Here is an 8,472-nt window from a genome sequence, read left to right as displayed (position 1 = left end):
AAATTGTTAACTTAGAATTACCAGGTACAGACCCCTTTTTGAGTTGTGTCTGGGGCTATGTGTGCTTTATAGCCCCAGCACACACCTGTGTTTGTAATGGAGAACAATTGTAAAAAAGCACAGTAGCCATGATCCAGCTGCCATTAAAGCAGCCAGACCACTGGGGGACAAAGGAATTTCTGTAAGGGGTACAGGGGTGTCACAGGCTGATGGGATTGGTTTTTTCCTGCCTGTGAGCTCTGGTGCACTGAGAGGATGGGCTCTGCAGAACCCCTGTCTCCCATTCCCAGGGTTATGGGATGCTGAAGGGGTAGGATTATCCTCCAAAGTCAATATTTCATGTCAGATTTGTAGGAACACAAGCAAACCAGAGCAAAAGAAAGGTTCAGTAGAGATAGTCTAGCCAAAAACAGGAGCCACGTTCAGCCACTTTTGGGTGTACCCTCAGCAGTAGAGTTCATGCCTGGGTGATGTGGATAAACAATTCTGCTCCCACTCACAGAGTTATCCAAACCCAAGGGCTTAAAAAGCCTTCTGCATAGAGCATCACCAAAAGAGGCCTGAAATAATCTTCCCCTGTCAAACAGAAGCCTAAAGGTGAAAAGCTACTTTAATATGTCCTTGGGAAAATTAAAAAAATTGCTGTGAAGCCGGGTGAGCGTGGGAGATGAACCTCATTCTTTGACCATTCTGAACAATTGTTCTCTTTATCCAATACCAGTCAGACAATTCTAATAGAATACTTTAGAATATTGTATTTCTATAATGCAAAAAGAGGCATGAAGTAGCCTCTTCAAGCTTTATGCTTTAAATGATGCTTTATTAGTATCCCAGACTTAATTGCAGTCATGTAGCTTAATTTGTTTTCAAAAAAAAATTTCTTTTTTTCCCTCTGAATTATGATCTTCCTTTACATGCAATGAAATGTTGGCTTTCTTGTTTGAGTGCTGCTGCTTCCTGTTTGCAAGTACCAGAACCCACGCTCTTTAAACTGCAGTTGTTATTAATAAAGGTCTCAATGACTGACAAATCCCTACTTCATGCCTCTTTATTTTACCCATGGGAGCTAGTTAAGCTGTATTGTTTGATTTGTATACATTGATGTTCTGATAGCACTGGCCACTTCTGTTTCAGTTGGAGTGGAAATACATTCCTTGTTGGCTCCTTATTAAACATTTCTGGGCCAGCTTTTGTGTCCACTCACAATCCCTTATTTTCAAACTACTTAAACACTGCTCTATTTTTTTTTTTTTGTCATTTTCTAATCTCCTGTGTCTTCTGAGTGTATGAAGAAAAATAACTCACTTATTTATGTCTGATTCTCCCTTAACTTGCCCAGTTCTTCCAAAAGAGCCTCTGTATAATTACCGTGCTGTTAAACCACCGCTCCAGAATTCCTTAGAAATTTACTTCTTATCTCCCTTGGAAGTAAATCACAGTTTAATCACCTGCCAAAGCTGGTATTAAGTGTCCAATTAAAAACCAAACCTTTTGCAGCTTATCACTTTATGCTGTAAGGAACAGGTGTGTTTTTAGGTGAGTCCTGGGTTGATTTCTATTGAATTATCTGGTAGGACTCCCACTGGCTTCAGGGCGTGTGGAATGAGGCAGATGGTGGAGGCTTTCTTTGGAAAAAGGACCTGATGGATGTCTTCCGAGCCTGGAGAACTCCCCCAAGGCTCACTGAAGCCTGCAGGTCCAAAATTCCCAAGGATCTAACCCTATTACATTCCACAGCTGTGGATTTGCAAATCAGGCAGAACTGGAAAGAGGCATCATTAGGAAAAGCTGCTGGAATAGCTGGAGAATGACTGAGGGGCACATCCTAAATCAGCCACTGGCCCAGGATTCCCAGCTCTGTTTTGAGCTGGGTGAGCACTTGTCACTGTGCCCCCAGAGATGATAAATTTGGCAGAAAGTTTGTCCTGGTTGCACCTGTGCCATGGTTGTCTCATTATTCATGACTGTGTAGTGTCAGCAGAGTTTTGTGCAAATTACACCAGACACTGTCCCAGTAAAATGTTCAGCCCAGCTGTTGGGCATTCAGGTGGGTTTATGCTGGAAAGCTGCAGATATCTCCCACCATTTACAGTCATATTTGCCTTGCTCTTACCTGCCCATGTTTAGAATCTGATCCCTACTTGGTACATCAGAGCCCCACCAGCTCTTTTTCTGGGAGACTCTGTATCTGGGGAGATAACCTGCAAGAATTCCATCACCATGCACAGAGAAAGATTATTTAATTTCTGCTTGTTCTGGCCTGTTTGTGTGCCAGTGACAGATTCACATACAAACCACATACAAAGTACACGGGAATTGCAGCATCTCCTGAAAGCCCCTCCTGACCAAAAACATCAGCAGCACATCCCACTTGCTCTTATCAATGCTAACAACCTAGGCAGCCTCCAGAGATTCTCCTCTTTTCCTGCACATTGTATTTCCCTGCTGCTGAATAATCCACTGCACACTCCCCTCTTCCCACATATCTCCATGTTTTAATCTCTTGTGTGATGGCTACACATGATATATGATAAAAGGTAACTTTTCCATACCCAGAAATGGTGTCATTCCATAAACAGGCCATTTTGTCATAAGATAGCACAAAAGATGTTCATACTCACTCAGTAAATGCCCTCAGGGTATGCCAAGGCACAGAAGATTGAATGGAAACTTCAGTTCTTCTGATTCACTCAGCTATTACCATGTGCAAAACCCTTTCCAGTGGATGCTGTTGCAAATGGATAGCTCTGGGTCAGACCTGGAAGACCCTGCTAAGGAAAACTGCTGCTGAACTGAAACCCTGGGTGAGAAGTGGAGTCAGAACCTCAAAGTCTGTTCAAATAAATCAGGGCTGATTATCAGTGAGTGGTGAAATTGCAGTTTTTACACAATGATATGTACACATTTGGCTGTTTCAGTTTTTTGTAGTTACAGTCATTTTCAGTCATCTAGTTAAATGAAAAACAGATGCCACCAACAAGTATTAGAGCTCGCAAAGATGGATTTACACATTTCTTTTAGTGAGTGTTTTTATCAATAATGCACATGAGAAGGGTCTGAGAAGTTTTATTACATTAGTTTAGCCACCATAAATCAGCACAGAATACAAAACTCACTAAAATTAGCACCTTAGGGCCGACATAGCAAGGATGAAGTGTTATGTTCCAACCCTTAGAACAAACTGGGGGATGATCCTCTTTCCCAACATTGGTGCAGCGACCATGAGTGCAATGATGGACTTTTGTGAGTGTTTCATTCTGCTCATCCAGAGAAGCCAGCAAAGCAGAGGCAGGCCCGGGGAGAGCAGCTCTCAGGGGCTGCTGTGTGTGCAGCCAGGGCCAGGACAGGCTGCTGTGACACTGCTGGGCGTTTGCTCAGCCCCAGAGCAGCTCCTGCTTTTCCTGGCAGCAGTTCCCTGGTTGGTGAGCCATCCTCTGGAGGAATCCTCACTCAAAAGGGGTTTGAGCTGCTGGGGCCAGCCAGAAGGAAGGACACAAGCCATGGGTGAGCCTGTGCCATGCTCCTCCCCGGCACAGTGCATCCCCTGCTGCAGCCCTGCCTGCAGGAGCAGCGCCCATTTCATGCAATAACAGCTCTGATTTTGGGTCCCAGGCAGTGACAGCCCTGGTTCTGTCCCCTCTAAGGCAGTGCAGCCACAGATGCTTCCCTAATCCAACCTCAGCTTGCATCCCTCATCTCAGCCCTGCTCTGCAGTAATCCCATTCAACTGCGTAATTACTGCCATACTCAGACAACTGTATAATTTCCTCTTGTGAATTAATAACAGTAATCATAGTACTACTAATAATAACAGTAATAAACTATTGTTGGGATTTCCCCCCATTATTAATTGCTTGCTCCTTTGGCCTTCCTATGGAGATGGCCAGCAGCAATGCCAAGCAGGAAATTGTTCTTTGATTTGAATATTGTCAAATGCCTCCTAGAGCTCCTGGTGAGGCCACCAGTTTGTTCCAGAGAGGACATGTTCAGTAACCATCAGATGATGATGACTAACTGGTTTATGAGTTCAAGTCAGTGGTCTAGAAGTGAAAGGATTTATTTTTCTGTTGGCTTTTTTTAATCTCAGCATCAATCCTCAGAGCCAGACTCATCCCATTTTTGTCCCTCCATCAAGCTGTGGTTACACTGATTCGTCAAGATGGTCTGAAATTCTTTTCTCTTGTCCTTTGAGGTCAGAGGCTTCTTTGTTCCTTAATATTTTCCTCTCCTCAGAGTATTTTAGGATGATTCTCTAACCCTGTCTTGTTAAAGCTAATTGGACAGGCCCTTAATCGAGGTGACTACATCAGATGTCGTGTTTTCCCCTTCTCTCACCACGACTCCAGCCTCTTCCAGGAGTTATTATTTTGGAGAAACTTTTTCTTAGGAAGTATAAATGTTTGGAAAAGAAATTAGCTCCAAATGTGACTAGCCACTCACCCATAAGTCATGATTTGCCTGTTTTCCCAGGCTTTGTTTCTTGTACCAGTCAAAGGAAAGCTGAAAGCAAAATAGATTAAATGTTTTCGCAACATAGCATCAAAGGCCATAATTTTGCTCATTCAAATAATTTAAACAAGATCAGACAAAGTGAATACTTGGAAGGGACCCATTCTAAACTCACAGGAAACCCAAGTATTTCAGGAACTGGTGGTGTCTGTGTGAGATGGGCAGCTAGCGCTGAAGCGATGCCACAGTGTGGTTTTCAGAGAAAATTGTGAGAAATTAATCAGCTTGAATAGATCCAGTCAAAATAAGGGAACATTTTGTACATCAGATTTATGGCTTTGGTTAGAAGTAGTGAGATTCATTGAGTACAACATATCTTTTGAAAGCGCTTTTAAGTGGGCATGTGGTGTTCTCCAATCACTGAATGTTGCTCATGTATGGGGTTTTTTTTCCACTGGCTCCTTTTTTGACTGAAATGCAAAGCTATTTTCTTGATCCCATGATACTTTTCAAAGTATTGAGTACACAGCTGAAGAAATATGCACAGTGAAGTAATTAGGCAGTGAAAACAAGGCTGTTTTCCTTCTTGTGAATTGTCTCAGCAAACATAGAACCTTACAAACCCTAACACTTTGCTTGTTTACCGTGCCAGCGAGGAAGTCGAAGAATATTTTGATTTAAAGTAAGGCTGGAGCTGAGGACTTCACCAAACCTTTCTGATGGTGCTCAAAGCCCACAGTGACCCTCTGCCCACCTCCTGTGCTGGGGACAGCACCAAAGGCAGCTGCCCAAGCCCAGCACGACTTCAGGGCTGGGTTTCATTAGTGTGAGAGCAACTCAGAGAGACAACTGCAAGCTCCTTCTGGTGTCCAAGAGGCTCATCAAATCAAATATGTTACATCCGTTGCACTGGTGTCCTGGTGAGCTATTACGTCACCCAGCAGGAGAAAATATTCACATTTGGATCATGCAGACGCAAACCCAGGAGCTCGTTAGTGCAACTGTGTTTGGAGACATTGAATCACTCCCAATTATGTGTTCTAACAATTGCCCAATTGCACCTCATACAACTTCAGCCTTGAGTTTCTCTTCTTAAATTCCATACAGCGCTCATGAAAACATTGATTGTTCTGTAAAGGGTAAATAAATGCCTAATTGCATTTCAGTAATGTATTTTTCTCCAAAACAATTTTTTAAACCACTCACAGATAAACCCATTGCCATTTAAATACTGTGCATGAAACATGAGTTTTTATTCAGGGTGAAATCCTGGCCCCAATGAAATCAATGGGAGTTTTGCCATTGACTTCAGTGGGGCCAAGATTTCTCCCCTGATGCACATGATATATTTTTCCTGACATTTAGAATGATGAAACAGCCCTGGTTCTGATTAGCCCAGGGTATAAATAGTATCACTCAACTAGAGCAAAATTCAAATCAAACCTCAGGCATCTTTGCTGATGCTGCTTTGTTTTGCAGGGCTGTGTGCTCATGGAGAGACCCAAATGGACCATTTGGAGTCAAGGACTCCATCTGAGCCCCCTTCTCTGGGTTTACACTTCAGGGTACATGGGGAGCAAAGGGTTAGTAAGCATGGAGGCATCCAGTCATATGTCTTGTGACATACATTTTTCCAGCGTGAATTCTTCATTAAAAAGGAACCCTTGATGTCTCACAGCTTGTTACCAAATTGGGCCTTGACTCTTAATATAATTTAGATGAGTTTAAAATACACTTCTAAGAAAAGCTGCCTCCACATTTATAAAAATTGTATACCATAATATTAGGGAGAAATCTGCTGCTTGTTTTGACAAGTTTCATATTTTTTTTTAGTATCTTATGAATATATTTTAACCTGCTGCTTTATGTTTGAATCAGCAATATTGAAGGAGGAAAGCAACATAGCTGGATTTCTGAGACTATCCAATAAATTGCTTGCATATTGCACAGAAGAAAATCTTATTTTTAACCTTTCTCTAAAATTTAGGTCCCTTTTTTGGACAGAAGGAGTCATTGGAAAGCAGCACTAGTGGAGACACAGTGGTAGAGATTATAGATGCTGAATGTAGAGGGAATTGTCTCGATCAGGTCATTTACTTTGCAGAGTTACTCCAAAGCTTCCAGGACCTGTGTAGTTCCCCTGGCCATCCTCAGAGCATCTTCCAGACATCTCCAGCATGGATGGAGCTCATCAGCTGGGAGGAGGCTCTCTCCATAAGCGGGGAGGCAGCGGCACAGCCCCTCTGCTCCTGCTGCCCCTCCCCGATCCCCCCTTATCTCCACCACTCCCTTATCAGCCTCTGCAGCACACATGGGGCTGTGATACTTCATGAGACATGATAGAGAGTAAGGACCTGCTATTGGCCTGCTATTCAGGCAAAACTCCCACTGGCATCTCTGAGCCCTTAAATAGTACAGCATGTTGCAAGTGGAATTGTTTATTGTGTTCAGTCGGAGCCGGCTACAGCCAGCTCTCACTACTGACTCAACCCCGCGAAATCTCACCCTCCTGTCATCCCACACTGCTGCACTCACTGGGCCCAGCTCTGTTTCCACTTAAATGCTGGGGAAAAAGTGGAGTTAGGATTGCTCCACCATCTCCTTCTGAATTCTGAATTCTTTTCACTCTTGAAAAACTGCGCGAGAGTCTGAAGGATGAAGACAGTGGCTGAGGCACTGTGCTGGTTGTGTGATGCACACAGCCCTGGCAGCCAGGGCTGACCTGAGCCCAGGATCTGCTGTTCCTGTAGCTCACCCCTCTGAATATCAGCAGATCAAACCCATGGAGTGGCTCAAGGTGAATATCAGCAGCAGGATTTGATCCCCAGTGGGTCAAACAGATAAACTGTCCCTGCTCTCCTGTTCTGTGCTCCAGTATCCAAATCCAGCTCCTTGCAGCAGATTTATCCCCCACCATCACAGTGTCTGAACATAGGAACTACAGGTATTATTGCAACTTACTTAGCTTTATAAAGCACCCTTGCAGCCTTATTCACACAGACCCCTGGGGAATGGTGCATGCAGCAGGTTTTGTCATTTTGGCAGTGTTAAAATTCATCTAGTATCTCTTTCTTGCTAAGTGCAGGTAGACACACACTCTTGAGTGAATAGGATATGCTCCACTTGTGAAGTGTAGAAGCAGGTCAATAGACAACTTTCAAAAGGAACCATTTAGGATAATTAAGCAGCACATACACACCAGCAAGAGTTTATTTTGTATTGGAAGGCATGTGGTTAGGGAAACAATAGCAGTTTTTTCCCTGGAGAACGTTAATTAAATTGAACACCCTGGAAAACTGAACTATTCTTACCACAAATCTATAAATCAAACTGTTCTGTTTGCTTAATATAATGCTTTGCTATTCTAGTCACACTGAAGTGGGCCAGCCACACAATGCCAAGATATTTCCATGATGAGCACATTAGAAACACTGATTGACTATAGATCTTATGGATGTGAGGCCAAACCCATATCTCATTTACTCCAGAATAACCAAGATCAAAATCTGGCCCACACTGTTCAGATTAGTGCATAAATAACATGAAAGGTTTGTGAGCTCTGCAGCAGATGCATTATGTACTTGTTATTTGTGCTCTAGAAGTCCCTGGCAACTCCAGCAAGGCACCAGGACTCTGCTGTGTGAGGTGCTGTGCAAACACAGAGCAAAAAGAATTTCTCTTTCTGCTTTGCCAAAGTAGCTTGAAAGTACCTGTGAGCAGATATTCACCTCCCCAGCCCATCTCAGCAGGGTGAGGGAGCAGCATTCTCTGCTAGAGGCACGGGACAGGCATTGGCAGCCTGGTCAGCTTGGTCCTGTCCTCTCACAGGCTAAAGGGGCTCTTCTTGCTAAGATATATTGTGACTCTGAAGCTGAGATTCCCAAATTTTGTACCCAGGGGCCAGCTGAATTTTCATCTGGCGTAAACTGAATTTCTCATCCAGGCTGAGGCTGCCTGCAGGGGTTTGGCCAGCTCAGCAGCAGCCCCTGAGAGCATCACCCACAGCAGGGCTCCAGTGCCGCA

The sequence above is a fragment of the Melospiza georgiana genome, chromosome 8 (genome assembly GCF_028018845.1).
Source record: "Melospiza georgiana isolate bMelGeo1 chromosome 8, bMelGeo1.pri, whole genome shotgun sequence".
Lineage (NCBI taxonomy): Eukaryota > Metazoa > Chordata > Aves > Passeriformes > Passerellidae > Melospiza > Melospiza georgiana.
Note: the sequence above shows the minus strand (reverse complement) of the source record.